This window comes from Lepisosteus oculatus, chromosome 6, assembly GCF_040954835.1.
Source record: "Lepisosteus oculatus isolate fLepOcu1 chromosome 6, fLepOcu1.hap2, whole genome shotgun sequence".
Lineage (NCBI taxonomy): Eukaryota > Metazoa > Chordata > Actinopteri > Semionotiformes > Lepisosteidae > Lepisosteus > Lepisosteus oculatus.
Genome location: NC_090701.1, coordinates 22,799,314 through 22,821,962, shown reverse-complemented (window position 1 = coordinate 22,821,962; position 22,649 = coordinate 22,799,314). Strand labels below are relative to the sequence as shown.

The window sequence follows — 22,649 nt, the reverse complement described above, 5'->3', positions numbered from 1 at the left end:
GTGTAGGTGGATGAGGGTGTGGCGCTTCCCCCTGGGCACATATTTCCAAACCAATGCCTGGCATGCATCAGTGACTGAAGACTGCTGTAGGAGGGGCCATCCATTGGATGCGATCTTAAAATGGCCTCCTTAAAGTTCCCCTTTAAGACAATGAGTGAAGCAATTTGTCCCTTCTCTCCCTGATCTACAACATCGTAGAAAACACCACAAAAGCTCTAACAATCACCCAAAAAGAAAAGTAAAAAAAGAAATAAAGCATCTGACAGCATCACATCCAACTACAGCTAGACAATTTCATTCACATACATCCCTATTTGACTTGAAAATGGACTTGACAATATGTATCCTTACAATGCACTGCAACATCATTCATCACTGTCGGAAGGTCATCCGCTTACCCAACTTTGTATACTACCAAATATTAAGGAACTGACACGCAAAACAAATTTAATTCACACCTGTGATGCAATCATTTCTATCACAGAATACTAATGTCTAATTTGTATTGAATAGTGTGAAGTAAATGCAATAATGTATTTACAGCTAATCATTAACAACATGCATCGCTGCAGTATAAGATAGTCAAAACATTTCTTTGAAAATACATACATATCCACAGTAATGACACAGGACAATTTTTTGACTACATGACCAGTTGGTTGTCATGTCTACCAATATATGTCAATGTTCTTCTTGCCATGGCCAAACAAGTACCGTACTACACAAGAATTCTTATGAAGATGGCGGACAATTAAAAAACCTGAAGAGTCGTTCCTTGAAGCCCTATGCAGCTGTTGTGCAGCCACTGCTTAGAAAGCCCAGCTTTACTGTATTTAAACCACAGTTTAGTATTCCTAATCCTTCACTGCAGTAATTTTGGTTTTGGGCAATAACCAAGAACACACCCTAGAAGAGAAAAAGCTACAGATCTAAATTATGTGCTTGTTCTACACTTTTTCCCCTCTACACTTTTATTTCTGTCCATCTGCAGTATAACTATTAAACTAATAACCACTATATTTACTTTGACGTTATTCTAACTGCAGATGGAAGCAGACACTCCTTTGCGGCTGTTTTTTCATACTAAATATTTTTTTTCTTTTTATAGTTCCTAAATCTGGAATAAAAAAATGAATAATTTGGTCTTTAATGCCAGAAGCAAAACAGGCAGGATACACTTGCCTCTCAAATGTAGACTATCAAATCCACCTGCCATATTTTATACTCAAAGCCCTACTGTGCCTGAATGGAGACTGAACACTGGATTCTTCAAAACAACAGAATCTGCAAAAAAAACTGTCACAAAGTTACATATGCTGCCCTTTGCCTCCATTTTCAATCTATACATTGTTTCAGCACCACCAATGGGTGATACAATCCAGACTCAGACAGCCCTTTTGCTACTTTTAACAGCTCAACATCTTTAGCAGTTCATTTCTTTGATCACTGTTTATGTGGGGTATTTTACTTATTCCACTACAATGTGTGTTTAATAGTTTATGTATAACTGGGTTTAAAAAACAGATTCAGTTCCTATGGTTGCAGCACACCTTTACAGACTTAGCGGAGGCTCCTGTCCTTGTGATTTGTGAAACTTCCAATTGTCAGAAGATGCTTTTCTCTACCTGTCTAACAGAGGGACAATCCATCCATAGTACTATAGAAAGCACATATGGAAAAACAAGGAAAAATAAAGAGATTACCTTGTAACTTACACAATTTAAAATAATTTCTTATCAACATGAAGTGTTAAAGGAAGAGACTGGAAATTTAATTTCGGCTTCTTGTATTTGCCTAAGGCATGAATATTACACAGAGAAACTAAAAGGGTAGACTTCTCTATTCATCGTCTGTCCTGAAAACGAGTTAGGATGATCGAGTTATACTTTAAGAGTTAGTGAATGTTTTTAATTACATTACACAGCGTTCTGACCAATTTAAGGTCTAATGCCCCAAAATATTCAGCATACACTAACAGACTTTTTTAAAGCAAGGGATCATAATGATGCTGCTTTTTCAGATTTACACACATCTAACCATATCAACATTAACCGCGTGAAGAATGGTTTTCAGCCATATGCCTGACATCAATAAATATGTGCTCACAAATCAGTTAAAAGCAAAATGGCTTTTCTTCAGCAGGAATTTGTTTCTCAATGTACTTATGATAAAAAGTGATGAAAAGTTGTCTCCAATCAAACCGATCTGAGCAGAATAATCTTGCTGTTACATTTGCTGTTCTCTGGACTGTTACAGAAAAGAGACATATTGGACTTTTTTGTAGTTGCTGTTTAGCTTCTGCGTCTTCACCTCAAATATAGGTACGTGCATATAAACAATTAGAGAAGCATCTGTCACATGTGTGCACATAGATCTTGACGGCATCATAAATGGATTAGACTACAGAAAATGCTAGCATGATTTATAGATGCCCTTTTCTATGTTTTTGATGCTTCCTTTTTTAAAAACATCAGTTTTAGTATTATTTGGATGGGAAAAGTAGTGATCAAAGCCAGCAACTATTCAAGTTCTTGAATTAGACAAAAGCAGATGAGACCTAGTCCTGCACATTGTTTCAGAACCCCAACAAATAATTAACAAAAAAATTCTACAGAAAAAACAAAAACGAGAAAGCTTACACTTTTAGCTTAAAAAAATATGATGCCACTCCCCGCAATTAATGAAAATGCTGACCAGCAGGTCTTGGCATAGATAAGCCTGTTCTCATTAATCATACTGCTGAGACTAATATTTGGATTTCTCCTGCACAACAACGTGTGCATTGTGTTTAGTGAGAAGAATACCTGGACCATGATGCTGGGAAATTCATAAACGAGATTATCAAAGCCCATGAGTTTTTCATTCACCACTTAGAAGAAACAACAAAACCCACATTCTGAATTGTTAAGGACACATTCCAAACCCTTAGACATGCTGCTGATCCGCACGGCTCACCTGAACTCAGCCACTTCATCAGAGAGATTAGGAAACCATTTGAGTTTCTGTATTTAAACTAAACTAGTGCTACGTGCGCACCCAAAGGGGAGGAATGTCACAGCAGAAGCAAAAAAAACTTACATTTGAATTTTTTAGAAAGCAGCATTCTTGAATGTTAGTGGAGCTAAACAGCTGATCAAATAAAGAATAAAGAAGTGGCCAAGATCATTAAATTACTTTCTTAAAGCACTTTTTCAAGAAGTAGAAAACTGAACTATGGATTTAAAACATGCAAGTTCATCATAACATTAACTAATCTGTTAAACATTCGGAACTTGATTGCAGAAAATAAGCGATAACTTCACAGGCAATATACAGTACCTTGCAAGAACTGAGAATCAGTCTTGCCTCCAAAGGGTTTAAACCCTGTCTCTATCCTTGAACCCTGCCAGACAACAGTCTGAATTCTTAAAAAGGGCAGAATGTCTGACTTTTTTTTTTATCCCTGTGAAGTGTTAATCTCGAAAAGGGAGGATGAATCTTGCATTTCATTAAGAAAATCAATGATGGAAGATTAAGGCAATACTCACTAAGACAATTATTGTACATTAACATCTTGCCACACAGGATATATGAAGTCCAGTGACAGATATTCATGCTGAATACATATAGTATTACAGTATATAATGAAACTACCACCAACATTTTTTGTAACATTAAGACATTTTAAAGAATATTTGAAGATATTTACAAATGTGTTTGTACGCAATTATTCTTTGTCAAGTGTCATATTGAATGACCTATGCCAATGCCACAAGAAGTCAAATCCAAAAGTTTTAGGTAAAAATGAATTTATTTTAAGAAAGGTACTTTATGATTAAAGGTGCAGTCATTATCCGTACATAGTCTTCTTTACAAGAAACTGAATCTTTCTTGTAAAAGGCTATAAAAGATCTGTATACAAGCCTCAAATAACTGCTTGACGTGCATGAAAAATTGAAGAGCTCATGCAACCTAAATCAATTTAATCTACTGTCAATTGAAAAAAAATAAAACGTGCAGGGTTAAGAGATTAACACGCTCCACTGTTTGTGCCACGCAAACCCATCCTATAGTGCGTAAAGGAAATTGTAGTCGGCCATGAAAGTTTTCATGTTTTTCAACTCTGTGAGGCTTTTAAGTGGCTTATGTGGTAAAGGCATGCACCTGAGCATATTTCGAGCTTCCCAGTTCAGGTGTCACTAGACGTTCACAGAATTCTCCAAGCAGAGGTGCACTGCTGACCGTGTGTTGCCAAGGACAGGGCTGTATTAGTTGGCCAGGACTTTTTTGACTCCTGGCAAAACCACAACCCCTGTGACTTCCCAGTCACACTCAGGGTTGTGATACTGACACTTCCGGAACGCGGCTGCATAGCCTGAACCGTGTTAAAAGGAGACCGGCTCCAAGGGGAGGCTCAGAGGAGTCTGTCTACACTTGGTCTTTCTGACCTTGTCCAGCTGCAGGATATGAAAAACACACAACCAGCAACTCCGAATTTGGAAAGCTTAGAACAGAAGAGTTTGAATAAAACTGATAAAACATTTTTCAATTTCGCAGGTAAAACCTGGACAATACAGCACATGGTGACACTGGATAAAAAGATCCTGTCATCTAAGCGAGTTGCTTATATGTTGATGTACAATGAAAACATTTTTGACATTTCCCATTTTGATTATATTTTTTAACCTGGTACAAAACACAAACATTCTTTCAAAACAATAAACTTAAACTCCTTAGGAATTTGTGAATTTATTCTTTTAAATACAGAATCTTTCAATGTTTTCTTTTTACTTCTATTCTACTAATTGGAAAATTATAAGCAGCCACTTAAAACACACAAAAAAATCAAGATATCAAGATATAGAACAGAAAGTATACACTGAATTTCAAGTCCTTGGATTTCAGTAAACCATTTCCAGCAATCTACCCACGGTTTATTTTGACTACTGTTTTCTTTGCAAATATGATAACTATTTAAACTCTAGAAAAATACTTCAAACATACTACATATTCATTCTCAAGGACTTTGGAAAAAGTTTGTGTCATACATTTCTCCATATTTAATTCATGAAAAAATATATGGCAATAACACCCCTTGACAAGATCTAGTAAATATTTCCAGTATACATGTTAAAAATATATATTGCAAATTGTCACAGCCCATACGGTAAATTTTGCTTCAAGTCAATAAATGTTGAAGTACTACAAAACTTTAAAAAATGCCTCCTGAACCTCACTTGGTCCTAATTCTATTTTTAACTGAATGTCTTAATTGAAACATGATGCAGCCCCCAGCAGATGGTTCCAAAACGGCATGAAATTCCTTTGATTTCACACAAAGATATTTTATACCAAATGACAAATAACACAAAATCTTCCTATTCAGGGGTATAAGTAACACTGAAAATCTGAAATTGTTATTTTCAGTACTGGAAAGTACTTTCCTGCTGTTAGTCTTGGCACTGTAATCTGGTCCAATATAACAGAGCTTGATCTATAACAAACAATAAAGCTTATTTTTCCTCATTCTTCCCTAGACATTATTTTGTCATTTTACTCCTTTTTTAGTACTGTGTCCTAGAGACATATCTATGACAGTTTCTTAGAGAATCCAGATATTTTTGTGTCGACTGAATGAAAGGCAGATGGTCACATGTTAAGGCAATAGTAACTTTTGTTCAGAAACTGGCAAAATTCATCTTATAGGCTTACAGGCACATGGAATTAACCTATTACTTGTTCCATTGCATCTTATAGGCATTTTTGAAAAAAACAAAACAAAACAAAATAAAGCAGTAGAATGACAGCTAGATCAGATCACCAAATGGCTAGACAGACCAAATGGCCTTTTTAACTACACTTCTGTGCAACACTCTGAACACAGAACTAGTCTTTAGCTTTTCTCACTGCGTTAATCAACCGGGGGTAAAATATACCATATAATGTTCAACGTCTTTACTGTCATTTACATAAAGGCATTTCCCACTTATCTAAGGCTTTCAGCTAATCAAATTACCATCTGATTTTAAGGATATTGTCTTCTCCAGAAAGAAAATGCTGTTGTATCTATGCATTCTTTGTCCTGACATGGAAATTAACCATGAGCTATGATAATGAGCATTACAGATGTTTATAGCTGGCCTGCAATGGTTTAAATTAAGCTTTACAGCCCATTCAACCAACTGTTGGAGCAGCCTCTCTCTTACTTCTTTCAACTCTAGTAGATAAATTGATGCTTCAAGACGCCCCCCTGTTCTGACTCCACCTTCAGGCTGTGTGATGCATCATTGTAATTTCTGTGCCTTGCACTGTATTGCTTTTGTTTACTTACTGTAGACTGAAATTCATAGCTGTGTATTTTAATTTTTGAAATATGCTTTGCCTGCTTTATTATGTGGCAATAGCTTTATTTTGTTTATGCCGCTCATCATTTGTACTTTGCACTATTATTAGTGTACATTTCAATGATCACAAGTCCCCTCGAGTTAAGTGTTTGATAAATAATAAGTGCAGCCCTGGCCTTTCACGCTCGATACAGACTGCCACTGTGCATCAGCCCTTTCCCTTTTCCAAGTCCTTTTTCCTAAACATTTCTCAACAGCAACATCTAAACATTTGGGAATGCATGGAATATGTTCAGAGACACTATTAGGATCTACCGACATGTCTGACCATGCCCACCTGAAATGCACTATGACATCGTAGGAAGTCAGAGAAAATGTTTACTGGTGCCCTGAGGCCTTTTGGAGTCCATGCACAATAACCTGCACAGAGCAAAGAAAAAAAAGATCCAGTGGGTAACTACGTTAATTATGTATTATATTAATTAGTATGAACCAGTACCTTAATACTGGTCATATACTGTCATATGCACATGACCAATGCATCCCTGAAAAGTGAATACAAACAAAACATGCATATAATGTTATTATTTGTAAAGCATCCAGACTGCATACAATGAAAAACTAAGAAGCCATGAAAAGAGATTAAGGGTACAATACAGGCATCAGGGATACCTTTTTTAGGACTCATGTATTGCAGAGCAGGGATGATTGCAGTGCACAGCGTGCTATTAAACATAATGTCAATTCAATTCAATTCATTTGACCTTCCCCTAGTGCACCAAGCACCAAAATAGGCTCAATCTTACAAGACTGACCAGATTAGAAAATTGTGACGCATCTCTCTCGACAGAGAAGATCCGATCATAAGCTCATTAGTGGTGCAATAGAGAGTGCGTCTCTGACCAAGGGAAAACAAGTCCATGCTGGGAACTAATTTCTCTTCCTACCCTCTTCTAGAAAAATTGATGCCATGATATAACTGGAAATAGAAAATTAAATAAAAACTTTTGTAGTCAATGAAAATCAGACATGAATGATCAAATTAAACAAATTATGACATGAGCTTTCTAATACAATCTATTTCCTTTTTGCTTAGCTTTACATGAGAATTAAGTAACCATGAGGCATTATAATTTGTTAGAGATGTTTACAGTTGACCTGTAATTGATTCAATTAAGCATTCTAGCTGGATTAACTAATTGTTGGAGCAGCCTTATCTCCACTCTTCCTCAAACAGTTCCTCTTCAAAGCCCACCTGTTCAGACTCCCCCTTCAGCTTGTGTGATGTATCATTGCAATTTCTGTGCCTTGTATTGTATTGCTTTCGTTAATTTGTTCAGTTACTGAATGTTGTAATTTGTATCAGCGTATTTTAATTTGGGTAATTTCTTCTATTATGTGATATTATACCAGCTGTCTTTTGTTTTTGCTCCTCTTTACTGTGTACTTTGCATTATTAATATTCTATGGTTCACTAATCATAAGTCACCTTGAATAAGAGTACATGTTCCACGCCTTCCTAAATGTTGCTGTTAGGAGGCGTTTAGCAATAATATGTCAGAAGGAAGGAGGTGGTTGGCATACAGACAGTGGTGGTCTGTGTGGATGTCCAGGGCTGTTCTTATTACATGTGGCACTCTTATTCAAGGTGACTTATGATTAGTGAACCATAGAATATTAATAAGGCACAATACACAGTGAATATAGCAAGAAACCAAAGACAGCTGGTATAATATCACATAATACATAACCAGACAAAGTTACCAAACCAAGGTTTAAATGAATCTGGCTGCTTGCACACCAGATTGGAATTTACAGCTGCTCACGTATTCAGCCTTGCATTTCACAATTATGCACAGATGTTCACAGAGATCCTGAAGAATTCCTCTAGCTTTTGCCAATGTCCTTCCTTCAAATTACCATGCCGTCTCTATTTTAGGGCACCACTGCTCACGAAACATCAGCAGGCTGACCTGTCTTGGTTACTTTGTTACACGTCCCAACAATCACCCGTCTTTCAAAGTCACTGAGGTCTCATCTTGGAGACACATTAGCCACAATTATAGGCAACAGGCCTGTCCAGCAGTTTTATACCTGACATGACCATAATCAGGCTAGGATAAGACACATTTAAGGGGAAGACCTTGCTTTCAGGTTACTTTCCATTTTTTGTGCACTACCTGCAAATCCTTCCTTATTCTATATTGTATTTTACTGAAGTGGTTTTTGAATTAGCATTCTGAAATGCAAACTGGAGTATTAGTTTTAAAAAGTCAAAATGAATGTGCATGATCAATTCTAGTCCATTAAGTCTTGATTCTTGAATTGTTTGCACAGTGATGCATGGCTGAGGCTGGTGGGATCCCACTAGTTCTACTGACAAAACATACCCTCTGTACAATACCTATCTGACCAAGCTTTAGACATCCCTTCACTTAGTATGTAATTGGTAATTACTCAGAATGTACTGCAGTGTTTTTTAAATCTGATCTATTTGCACTTTGACTTGCTCTTTTAAGACGTATATTTTACGTTTTAAAACATAAAAGAACAAAATTGCCCGTGGTTATGGATATATTTTTTGTCTGTGCTTGAGTCGGTGTTACAAGAATTATTCAGTTTGAAAGTTAATACTTCTAACATGCACTTCAGGACACTGTAATTTACCAGATAGTATTTCAGGAACAAAAGCCTAGAGCAGCTGAAAAGCAGGTTTTTCAAAGAGATTGTGATCCTAGCAGCTTTCCAGGGAATCTGATTCTAATAGTACTCTCACCATGTTGAGGAGCCGCTGAAGAAAGCAGCTTAGGCAAAGCAAAGTGTAAAGTGCCCCTGAGGGAAGAAGACAGGCAAGACTCACTGAAGATCAACTATCACCACACCACTTCAAAGCCTTCTTGAAAGTTTGCCAAAGGGAGAAGGCCATTTGGCCAGTCTCTCTTTTTGCTTTTTAGTTTCAAATTGACCCAAGGACCTTATATTGCTGTTTTTCCTTGTGCAAGAGTACGATCAGTAGAAGGATGATGTCTTGAGATATTACATTTGACCTATTTTGGAAACATTCTACTGGACCTCAATCTACCAGTACACGCAGTGAGAAAGAAAATTTGGTCTTTCAAATTTTTGTGATATTCCTTGATAACTTGTAATGTACATATCACATTACTAAGAAAGATTTAGTAAGTGTCCGATTACAGCAGCCTAGAAACTGAAACAAAAAAACAGCACAGAAGGAATGAGCACTATTTCATGTTAGCCAGAGGAGCTGACAAACATGAAGAGAAAGCACTAAACCGATATCTAGTATCAGTGTCTGTACTAGATGCAGTCAACTATTGGTGCCAGAGCTCCAGCTTACCCAAACAGACACTACAAGATAACACAACACACATGGGATCACCACAGGAGTCGGTCTACCTGCAAGCCCCTGGGTATGCAATAATTACACATTACCAATGTGTCAGCTCAGTGACAATGCAATATGTTTGCTTCAGAATTTCAAACTGAAGACCTGTACAGCTTCCCGTCAAGCTAACAAAAACAAGGTTTGGGATATACTTCTTCTGAATCTAAAAACTCAGAAAACTGTGAGGTTTTGTAGTTGCATGGTAGCCTTATAAAAAAATTAGTGAGATAATTACCAATGAATTGAGACTCTTTCAAAACTGCAAAACAAAAATGTAGACATTCACTTAATGAAGGAATGTTACATGTTGAAAAAATGGAAAAACGTTGCCTGACAATTCTTAGGGCCTTGTCAAATGATTGTTTAATTTTAAATTGGTCACAGAAGTGTCAATAACCAACAACTTTGAAACCTAATGCCAAATAAATAGTAATTATAAATATCAAAAGGTAGAATGGACTTAAAAAGACATGTTATGGAGTATACTTTACAACATTCTCTCCCTGAAAACGTACTGTAAAATTGTATTAATTACAATACCGTTTACAACTGACAACACTTTAGAGTACATTTAGAGTATACATTTAATTAACAGCTCAGTAGTTACGCTATGTAGGTAGAGTGCTAATTTCTTAATTGTCCTAAAGTATGACCCCTACATTCAGAGAGATCTCGCACTTAGGCAAGGCTGCTCTGAACTGAGACAAGTCACTAACGACATCACACACAGCCCACTATAACTATCAGCAGGTTGATCCTGGACATATGAAATGATATTAACATGGTGCAGCTATTTCAATTGAAGTCTTCAATGTAATCTGATGCCCTTACCGAGGACCGGAGAGAAAGTAACATTGACCTTATAATTTCAAAATTCCAACATACCTTTAAACAATCATGTAAGGTGAAAAAAGAAAAACTATACAAAATATAACTGTACTTCACCTTCACTGAAACTGGGAAACTGGAATGATGCTTAATTATACTTCACCGTTTACCTCCTTTCTAGCTCTTTCAACATCTCAAGCACAAGCTTAGATCAGTCCCCCCTTCAGATAAGGGAGAAGCTGGCCTTCACACTAAGATTGCAGTCAAGGAATTTTATCTTCAGTAAAAAAGCAGTAATACATTTCTCTCTCATTTCGCCCAGCAGTGGGCAACCAGCTCAGCCTTTTGACCAGAAGCCTCCTGGTAAGCTGTTATTCTTACTCTGAAGAAATGTACATTGTGCTCCACACTTAAGCAGCTACTTAATTCAACTGAAGCATACTGTTTCTTTCCATATCATGCACTGAAGAATTTTTCAGGTTTTCCCACCATTTAATTTCACAGTAATTACTAATATTCTTATGACTATGAGAGTGCATACCAGCAGCTGTTAAATATTAATGACCAAGATTAAAACAATAATAACTATCGTAGCACATCTAACACGTTCATACAGCAAAGCTATTTTGACAACCCTTTATTGCAAATAATAACGAGACGGTTCTCAAATATCAAAAGCTATCAGATTTGCATGACATTCCGAGAAATTCAGCTCCATGGTTCTCTCAGTTCTGGAAGATAATTAACTTTCAGTGCTCCTACTACCAAATCACTTTGCCAAGAGCAAAGATAAACTGACAAACACAAGGAGCTCTGGTTACTCAGTAGTTTTCAGCACATCAGGATCTCAGTCACAGTAAAGTTAGCTTTACTATGATGGCAGTGGTGAAAAGATCTAGGATCCTGCTGCAATCAGCCATTGTACAAACCAGCCTCTCCCACATTTACAACATCTGCATGCAGCAGGGCCTCCTTGTAATTTACTGACAACATTCCTGCCCCACCTTATTCACTGCAGTTCCAAGAGGAAGCACATATGGCCTAATGTTCTATTACACATACCTCCCAAAATGGAATTATTTAAAATATCTGGAAAGTTAAATGGTGTGGGAGGCAAAATGTGTTACCTTATTTTAATTAACAGTCATTAAAATGTTGATGGAAGATATAACCTATTTCTACAATTTAGTAAACCTGTACCATGCTAAAATTGCTTGGTTTAAAAAATTTCACCACACAGAAAATGGTCCAAGTTTTATTCGGCGACACTGACAAAGTTATTTTCATTTACATCCCACAGTTGAGACACTAAACCACAGTTCTGATCATCTGGATATTAAAGATTCCATGGCACTGTTCATAAGAGAAGGGATGTTAACCCTGGTGTTCTGGTTAAACTCTGCCCTAAATTTTCTCAATCTGGCCTACTTAAAGCTCCCCCTCAGTTCAACTTGTGGCGCAATGTTGAACCTCTCCACCTGATCTGCACTGCAGTGAGGCTGCTTGTACATGATGTCTGCCACACATCCCCAGGTGATGGTGGCACACTTCAAACTTCAATGGTGGAAAACGTGGGTCCCCCCCCCCGTGTGTACAGTGGAATAAAAAAAATTCAGCACAGTTCATTCTTATTACTCATATATGATTTGCGCCAATGACAATCCGCTATGCTCCAAGCTGAATGCTTAAAACGCATTTAAATGTCACCAGACAGTATCACACCATCTTTCAATTCTGCCAGATTTGAAAAACAAATAAGCATCTAACATTCACAAAGCGGCTGTGGTTTCTCAGCATTAACCCAGCCAGGGATGATTTGGATACATGAACAAACTGGCGGGCAGAGTTGCTCCGAAACGCTTCCTTTAATTGCTCGCGCACAATAAGGGGGTTTGTTTGGGGAGCAGGCGAACAGACAGATCGTGGCACCCTGCAGCCCCTGCCAATCACTTAGACGAGCACTTCCTTCCGCGCCCTTTGTTTGCTTCGCCACCTGCTACGGCTTCTAATAGTTGGAATGCGAGTCAAAACAACTGATGCCGAGATTTACACCAAAGCCATGTAGTGCTGAATGCTTACATTGAGCCTGTGAGGAGTAACTCAATGACTGCTCTATGCCTTTATTCTCAGAAACCAAATGGGGAAAAAAAACCCAGTTGACTATTAAATACACTTCATGTTGAGCGTAATTAATTTTTAAATGAGAAAATTAAGACACTAAGCAATATCAAAACCCTGCATTCAGTGGTTCCAGACACACACATCCTACCATGACCAGAATCCTGTATCAAGGGACTAAAGAAAATCTAGTGCTTCTTCAACGCATTACTAATATCTGTAATAATGTTTATTTCCAGTGCTACTGTACAGGTAAAATGTGCCATTATCATGTAATTGTCTAGGAACTAGAACATGCTCTCACCTGCAGATTACTGCACTAGAGATCTTCATCCAATGCACACAGTGCTGCTCAAGTACACTTAAACCAGGCTGAAGGCAACAAAAGGCATCAATCACTACAATCGTAGTTCTCAAAGTACAGCAGCTGCTCAGGACTGACAGGAGTCGAATGCAAAGTTTTCAAACTTTGACAGGTTCCGAATGTTTGAAAAAGAAAACACACATCAAGCTACTCTGATTAACATTACAGGCATTGTTCAAAACGAAACTCTAGAAGGTAGTTTTAAGTGTAATAAACTTTATAAAATATTTTTTTTCTATACAAGATAAAGAAATTAGCCACACTAAACAGCAGGTGGTTGAAGCAAACACAAAAAACTTAATTTCAGAAAGTAACCACTTTATTGCGGTAAAGGGGCATTATATCCCTTATGCTTACATTTTATTTTGTAAGCTAGTCTATGTGTTAGTAGCCTATGTTTGTATGTTGAGGCACATACTAGCACTTAAAACGTTAGTGTTTTCAAAAATAAAGTGTTTCAGAAATAAAGTACTAATATATGGCTTTTGTGACTTTTAGGTAACCCAATATTACAAAATCTTCAATAAATGCAAATGGCCTTTTCCAATAGATTGAAGTCACTTTTCAATACCTCATCACATTTTTCACAGAAATTAAGTCTGCTTTTATCACAAACCTCACCATGAAGACTTAGTGATGAAATGTTCACATCTTAACAGTCTTTTGGGTCTGCATTTTTTACAGAATGGAATACGTCACCCATGCAAAAAAGTGGAAATAACGTTGACATGATGACATCTCAAAAAGTATACTCAGCCATCATTTTCTTTTCAAGTCATGACAGCAAAACAGTACAGCTACACTGTTTTAAATGTAGTATTATCTTCAAATCAGAGTAACAGGTCAACTCGTTGTTGGTTGGACTGGAGGACCAACAGTTAACGCTCTTCTCTCTAGACAACAGTTTCCAAATCAGTGTCCCAGTTTGGTGAGCAAGGTGCCATCCCATGAATAATTGAACTGTGGTCTTCACTACTTGGTCAAAAAGATTATCCCTGCTGAAACAGTAGGTTTATTAAACCCACTCCCTGACTAAATATCCCATATAGGCTAATCTCCCCTTTATTTTAATTGATGAAGCATCATGTCTGCCATGTAGTGGGGTGCTGGGGGATAATGGCTGATGCACATCACTTCAGCGGTGGATGAGTGGGCCCCATCGTATATGGAAAGTGATTTGGGATGAAAAAATACTACACAAATGTAAGGGACTTAACCTGTATTGAAAAGAGTATTGTATTTAAGAGCTTCTTAACACAGTAAAAACACTAAGTGTGAAAAAGTAGAGATTGAGTGCTTACAATTGTTTTTTTTAACATTACAAAAACAAAACATTTCAGCTGGTCAGGAGTAGGCTGAATGTATATCCTTTATCCATTTTGTGAGCTGTGTATGCGTGTTCATGGTTTGATTTCAGACAATCCATGGATGCTATACTTGGGGGACTCCTGGGTGCAACTTGAAGCCCTATAGTTCAGAGTTTAGTGGTTTCAACCAGTGTTATATCATTAGTCACACCGGATTATGGAAGCAGAATCCTGCAGGTGAGTGAGCACTAATAGGGCTAGAAGGGAGGACTGGGTTGGTCAGGGTGTCTTTCCTCCATCTATCAGTCCTTTTCTAAATGAACTCTGTTTCTCTTTTTCTTTTAAAAAGAGTTCTGTTCCTCTGTTAAAAAACATCAGTGAAGATTTGTGCATTTTTCCCACAGTTTTTGAGCATGGAAATGTAACATGGAAATATGTTACCTGAACAGTTGCACCCAAGTGTTTCTCGGTTTTTAATTTTTATTGGTAGAAAAGATTGCAACATAAATGTAGCCAACAATATTCCACTGCTATTCTACTAAAATATTAATCACTGAAATCACATTACAGTTCAAGATTGGAGGTGACAGTGAAGGTATTTGCTTCCGATATTTGGAGCCACTCTACACATTCTGTTTTTGCCAAGACTATTCCTCATGTGAGCTGAACTCAGAGTCACATATCCCCCGTCTATAACTACTGTAATGTATGTTTATGCTTACTAGTCACCAATGCCATGCACATCTCCTGCCACTCGAGGTCTTTCACATACCTATATACTATGAATTTCTAGTTTCCTTTATTGTGTCCTTCAAAACTCATAGGAAAATGTGAAACATTTCTTGACACTAACTTCACTCATGCAGAAAGTGGCTGATATCTAAACTCAGAAGAGAAATTCTCCCATTTTTCCCACAGCATTCTGTCTTGCTGAGATGAGGGCTAGTCTCATAAAGGAGTTATTTAGTTCATTCAGGACTGAAAACAGACACTTTGCACAAAAAAAAATACTCTATGGCGCTGTCAAATCTAGAAGAACCGTGGAACTATTTTTATTTCTATAAAAGAGTCAAAACTGCTTCATCTATAAGTCTGCAAAGAAAAAGAAAAAATCAACACCCATCCTCTTGTAGATCCTCAGCATGCGGTTTTGTGTTCCACTTGCTTCAGCAGTTTTAGAAGTAAATGGCTTGGCTCTGTCACTCTGTCCACCCATCACTGCTTCAGCCACTGACTCCTCAACAAAAATCAAATTATCGTGTGCCAAATACGCCATTTAAGGGTACCTAGAACACTTATGCAGTGTTTTCCCCCCCCCAAAGTGAGGACGGCTCTCACTTAACTTGCAAAGGGAGTTCTTGTTCAGCAATTTAGCAATCGCTGCTAATCTTGCCTGTATTTTTAAAAACAGCACTATTAGTGTTGCAGGAGCTAATGGTGACAAACCTAAAAAACAGTTGCCAGACATTTTTAGCTTGCATTGGAACCATCTTTGTGGCCGTCAGGAACCAAGAACCTTACAATCTTGGAAAAAAAAAAGGCAGCGTGTTTGGAAAGAGGTTTTCCAACTTCAGTCGGGTCATCACGTGAAAAACATTTTAACTCGGACAGAAGCTACAATCTCCACTCTGCCTGATATCTTGGTCACAATGTGCCCTCTTCATAATACTTGAGACAGATTTCAAAATAAATTGTCCCTAATTTACAACAATGCATTACCTCAAAATAAAATACAAGAGCAAAGTATCAAATAATTTACAAATATACCTAAATAAAACCTTGCAAAAGAAAGAGATAATGAATTGGATAATGCTTAATAGTAGTATTTAAAGTTTTCAGATAATCATTAGACTTATTTAATTAATATAAAGATGTAATGTAAGGATAACTGTAAAACATAATAATGGCTAAAAAGTTCTGAAATTATGAGCACCTTCAATGCTATATTGTTGAACTATGCACAAGTGAAAGAGTCCTTAAATTCTTTCACCCAGGTGTCGCGGGTGGCCCTGCGTGCCTGGGCTGAGTCTACTGGAGGCCCCTCAGGGTCTTAAGCTGACTGATAACACTGCTTTCACTCTGATCCAGAATGGGGAGAGCAGTGGCTAATATCAGAATAAGTAACTTGTACTTACAAAGTGGACTGTTAGTGGAAGACGTAACACAGCATTTGTAACGGCTTGATTTAAAATAGATATTCCTGTCTGAATTATGTACAAGTCTGACTAACAGTATGTAACCCCATATAACAATATATACTAACCCAACATCCAATTCTCTGTTTGTATAACAACATTTTCAAATATTTATAGACATTTCTAAAAACATATTTTATAAATCACGATGGTAACATTGCATAAATGTTTTCACTGCTAATATCTGAGAACATTATCTGTGGATTTCTGGCATTTTCAATGATGGTTTTCATTTTAATTTCGTCAAGTCATTACAGGGTTTTATTTTTTTAAGTCCAGGCTTATATCAGCATCCCAAATTGTCTTTGGCACAACTTTTGGTAATTTTTCCACATGACCAAATGCATGAGCAATGCTTTAAAACGCACTGTAAGCTATTTTCCTTCAGATGTGTGTGAATGTTTGATCTAAACCAGTGGCATCTGGTATTTTATGTGATGAAAGCTACTTCTGATGAACGAAAAACATCCTAAGCCACTACATCTTACACTGAAATTTGTAATCACGAGACCAACATGAATTAAGCACTATATGCTTCATTTTTAGGTAATTCCATACACACATTTGATCATATTCAAATAAAAACATACTTTGTGTTCAACCCAGTGATTTTAAGTGACCACAAGTATTCCACAAGTATCGGGACACATTCACATTAAGTTTCAATGTGCAAACATCAGTATTTGTTTCCATATCCCTTTGAGGCAATAACGGCAAGAAGTCCACAACCCACAGAGCTCACCAAACTCCTTGTGTATTAATTTGAGAAGCTTTGCCAATCCAATGACTGCAGTCACTGAGCTAATGGCTATTTTTGGGGTGCTCCGACTATGAAATCCATATTCATCAGGATTTAAATCTGGAAGTTATCTTGGCCAGTCAACATTTTTTTGCTTTCTGCTCCAGATCACCGCCATGGACATCACTCTTACTGCATTTGTTTTATTCACAGTAGAAAAAACCAGCTGCAGTGTGTGATGTTGTTTCTAGCAGAAAAGGCTGTCCCTAAAATTTTGTCTTTAATACTACGAAAAATCATCCCCTAGCTCTTGATGGACAGGACAGATGGATAACCAACAGTCAAAGTCTTTGATGAACAGTGCAAGTATGTTTCCCCGCCATTACAGCGTACCCCAGGATCCCATGTCAGGTCACATGGATCTACAATTTAATAAAGTAGGGGTCAGAATGAATATTTTCTAATAGGATATAAAGTACTTAATCTAAGTGTCAATGTAGGTAAGGCATCAGAGGTGTTTTGAAAGCAATTCGTACTAAGGGTATTGTGCTTCTCACTGGCAAATGGCAAGTCTACCGATCAACATCTTGGCGTCCTCATAACAGCGCACACTGACATGCAGAGGGATGCATCCACACGCAAGGCTCTGAGCAGATAACAAGCAAACAGGCATGAGTGAAGTGGAAAGCACTACACTGAGAGCAGTGGTGCAGGTCTGTAGAAAGGGGAAAATCCAGGAGTCGAATCAAAGCTTCAAAAGTCCTCAGCCTGGTAGACACAAGGAAGAACAAGGTAAATCCAGGAGAGAATATGAGGACATGAGCAAAAGTCAGAACACGGTGAAGTGAGCATGTAATGGTATAGCACAGCAAGGAAGGGGTTTGATTCCAGGGAAGCAAACCCAATGACTGAGCGCTGGTGTAGAGTGCAGGTAGGACTTAAATACACGGAATAACCATGTGAGGCGCCGTTAGGGGCAGGAGTACTCATAATCTCACCCCTAACGAGTTCATACGGCCCTGCCAGAAGAATCAGGTGGCACAGAAACGTGGCTGGTTGCCATAGCGACCTGTGAGTGCAGGTCTGCAATCTGATAAAAACCAAAAGTCATTCATTCAATTTTTCCTCTACCTGTGTCACTCATTTCGGATTTATTCACCTTCAATTCAAAAAGTAATTTTTCTGGCTCGTTAAATTCCAGAAATCTCACACCACCAAGACTTGTATGGCTTATATTTGAAATGCTTAAATTGTGCAATCTGCAGGCAGTTTTTACAGCTGGGCAAATACATCTGACTGGTTATCTTTATAAATTACTCTCTGGTCTCTGAGCTGCTGGTAAAATACACATTAAGTTATTTTAGATACTCATCACTAATTGTTTTTAATTTACTTAATAGTGAAGTTGATAGCAAAAGATTTTTTCAATGTTTCTTTGCAGAAGTAATGTACTTGTTGCAAATATACGATTGTGCAACCAGATCTTACCATAACTACTGCAGATTAGCTCTAATTCTTTTCAAGTCAATAAAGTCAAACAAACAAACATGGGTTATCTTATCTGCATCATACTGAAAATGCAGGCGATACTAAATTTTCATTTTTACTGACAAAGACCCAATTCCTCACCTTCATGCATGACTACTAATGGCACCTCACACCCCTAAAGAACTTTTCTAATTTAAATAAGCATCTTAAAATTTTCAGCCAGACCTGAGATAAGCTGCAGGGTTTGTCTGTCTTTAAGATTTAGATTTTATGTCTTGATCTCCCTTTAAGCTGTTCCTCAAATAAAGCAATTCTTCTTGGATTCCACTGAGTTAGAACTGTGTATGGTGTACTTGCCAGGTGTATTCTGCACCATCCAGGAGAAAAAAAATCCTCAGATCATTTCTCTTTCAAAAAAAGCATACCAAGTACATGTTGAATTAACAGAATACAATTATTTTCTGCTATGTCTGCCAAAGGCCTTTCACAGTACATATTAGCCACAGGACTGAAAACACTACATTTTCTCATTTATTGGACCTTTGAACTATAATCTGTAAAAAGATGAATGCAGAAAATGAATAAGTCTAGTAAAACTCAAGAGCATCAAGATCCACACTAAATCCAGTTACATGATGTAGTGCAAAGGAAAAAAACAAATGCAGAAATAAATCCCGAAACATAAAATGAAATTCTGAAGAAAAAAAAACATATATGGTAGAGCTTATGTTTCCAAAATACACATTTAAGTTCACCATTTTGCTTTACAGATCTAGACAGGCAGCCCTCTTCTGCACTCACTATGTGTAATGCTAAGGATAAAGTTAACAATTTAAACCACATCATCATTGACAAAACTACATTCTATACCAACAATCTACAGTGTCTGCCAAACTTGTCAAGGTCAATTTTCAAAATGAAAACTGAACACCAAATATACTGTACTGTAAGGAATTTTATAGTAGTCACAAATGGAATATCAATACAATACGAATAAAAGCATCCTGTGGTCAAATTAGTTTGGATGGCACAAAGGAAGAGCACAGTAGTTATACTGAATAAGAAAAAAACCTTGTTTTTATATCAAAAAGCATGAAGCAGAGCATGTTAAACAATTACACGAAACACCATTTAAAGGTTTTCTATTAAAAGAACCGAGTGTTCAGCATACCCATGACTGCTACTCTGTTGTGTTACTGCTTTTTCTGTTTTTAGAAAGAACAGAATATTTCAGAACAGGCCCACAATGGCAGTCTGACATTTCTGGTGTGTCTTGGATGACACTAAACATCATAAAAACAGAATTCATTTCAGTTACCAGAAAGACCAGCACAATGGGTAAACCGGATGAATTCCAACATGCTATATTTCCAAACTACCTTCCTCTCTCATTCTATGCGTCTTCTTCTGGGAATTAAGTATTGGTGGCTGATAGCCTGTAAATCAAGTTCAACTACATTTTTTTCAACGTTTTTTTTTTTAATGTTGAACACTTTTTTAATGTTGAATTTCAAGAGAACAGCGTTATGTTTAGATTTATAAGTCACTGGCTCCGTTTAGCGGAGCCAAGCAGAGGGTTTAACACCGTCTGTTGAGGATGGAATGCGGACTCACTATAGGTGAATTGTCACTGTAGCCCAACCTGTGGATGTACAGCATAACAAGCTATATGCATCAGGTACAGGTGTTAGGAAGAAGGAGGCAACAAGCAATTAATCTTTATCAGCGCTGTGAATGACATCATGAGTGACTTTCAGTCACACTGGAAGCAGCTCCAGATGTAACGATCATAAATACATTTCACATTGTCTAAGTTATATCACAGTAGATTTGTAGAACAAGTATGAAAGTCCTTCACAAACACTAAAGATTATTCCATACCTAATATAAGACTACTTAAGAACCTCACACATGTTTGGCAAAGATTTTTGTATTGGGATACTCTGTGAAATAGACAACCCATGGAAATTCCTGGATCTACTTCTTTACCCATTATTTCACAAGATGATCGTGACTATCCATGTGAGAATGAAAAGTGGGACTTGTTCAGCAAACTGGGACTTGTTCAGCAATTTAAACAAAATCTACATATACTAAACTAGATCTGTACTGTACAGACCTACAAACAATGGTTAATCAATAAAAAGGATCAAAAACTCAAGACTTAACTGTGAGAACTACTTCTAAAACAGAACTGTTAGTTACTGTACCCTCCTACAGTCTTTAATGGACCAGTACACTACAGGAGTCAAGGTTCAAACATGGAGCCTCTATGAATAACCACTACTCTGCGTTAAAGGCACATACCTACGTGAAGCTTGTAACAATAATCAAACCTAGCAGAAATACTTTCGTCTTCAGCTGGCTACTCATAGTAGCCCGAAAATATTAAACTAGACTAGATTAAACTACGAGCACAAAGTGTGGAAAGCTCTATAAAATGAAAACCGGCCACGTGATTGAATTCTCTCTCCGCATTTTAATTCAAGAATGAAAACATTTAATGAATGGAAAAAAAAGCGGAAAAAACAACTACAGACTGTTTCAAAAACACATTTTTCTGCTAAACAGCCGCGATTCCAGGGCCCATAACTCAATTTAGATCAAAACAATGACCGAGTAAGTAGCTCTGACAGAGAGAGGAAAGAAATACTATTCAAGTTTCCTTGATGTACAGTAACAGCTGTTGCAAGATATTCCAGCACCCTTGCAGTTAGTGTAACCGGTCACGTAAATGTTTCGCAATAAACCTTCAAAACGCGTTTTTCTCTATAAAAGCTTTAAATAAAATACATATAATTCATAAATAATGCGATGAAATAATTTAATAATTTAACCAGAATTGAGATTTTTTAATCAACCTTAGAAGGCAGAAACCTTAGTTATGCTACTGCGTTGTTCATAAAAAGTAACATTACTTAAATATAACTGAAACGTCATATTAAAAAGAGCATCGTGATATCTGTACATAATGAAACCCAAACTAACATTGTTATGGTCACATCAAACTTTCTTAACACAAAAAGAAGACGCAAGGCCTACCTACTTGATATTAAGACTGCGATTCATGTTTCCACGAATTTTCAAGTCTCTTACCTTCTTTAAATCCTCCTCTTCTTTGTTAGCTTACATGCGTGTCTTTGTGTTTCTTCAAGTAATGCTTTCGACGAGAACCTCGGCAATGTTTTTTATTGTTATTTTAAACTTGAAATCACTGCCTCTCCCATCTCTGTTCCATGCAGGAGACCCGCAACAAACTGTAGGTTTAATAATGTAAGGGGAACAAATCAGAACACCCCAACGAAAGAAAGGAAAGCAACGTGCAAATAAAAAGACCAAGTAAATGAAAAAAATAAAGAAAAAAAACAAAGACCGAAAAAAAGCCTGCGAGGTGCAACGGGTACAAAATGTAATCTACATGACAAAAGGCGACCAAGTGACTAAAAAGTCTACCAGTTCCTGTGTACTTCCCTCTCACTAAACTTGCAACAGCCCATCCAACAATATGGCCGCCCTTCATCCAGGGAAGCACAGAGCAACCGGAGAAAGCACCCCTTCCATCTCTTTAGTTGCGAACCAGAGGCACAGTTTAAGAAATACAACATTTATGGAAGAGATAATCTTTGCATTATCATTGTAAATGAAGTACCATTTTGAGAATGAAGGGTTTTGGCATGTTGAATTACACATTTAAACTGTTTGCTCAGTAGGGAAGAGCAGAACACAATTGACCCTCTGCCGCCCTCTAGTTTGTACGGCAGAGAATTCCAGGATCCAGGACCGTCCCAGAATGTTACGGGGGTTTTCCCTTATAAATTCGTCCGAAGCCCTTAGAAAAACGCCAGAGGCGACGCCAAGGTGCCAATGTGTTGCAGAACAGA

The 22,649-nt window shown here is 37.4% G+C and overlaps 1 protein-coding gene across 1 annotated transcript in view; it reads right to left on the bottom strand.

The window, feature by feature from the left end:
• The window catches only part of yes1 (YES proto-oncogene 1, Src family tyrosine kinase), a 51,955-nt gene extending 29,552 nt beyond the window's left edge, over nucleotides 1–22,403 (bottom strand). Inside the window, exon 1 of the mRNA XM_069191075.1 lies at nucleotides 21,865–22,403. The gene's annotated coding sequence lies outside the window, so the exon portion shown is untranslated. The remainder of the gene's footprint in view (nucleotides 1–21,864) is intronic.
• Nucleotides 22,404–22,649: the final 246 nt, after the last annotated feature.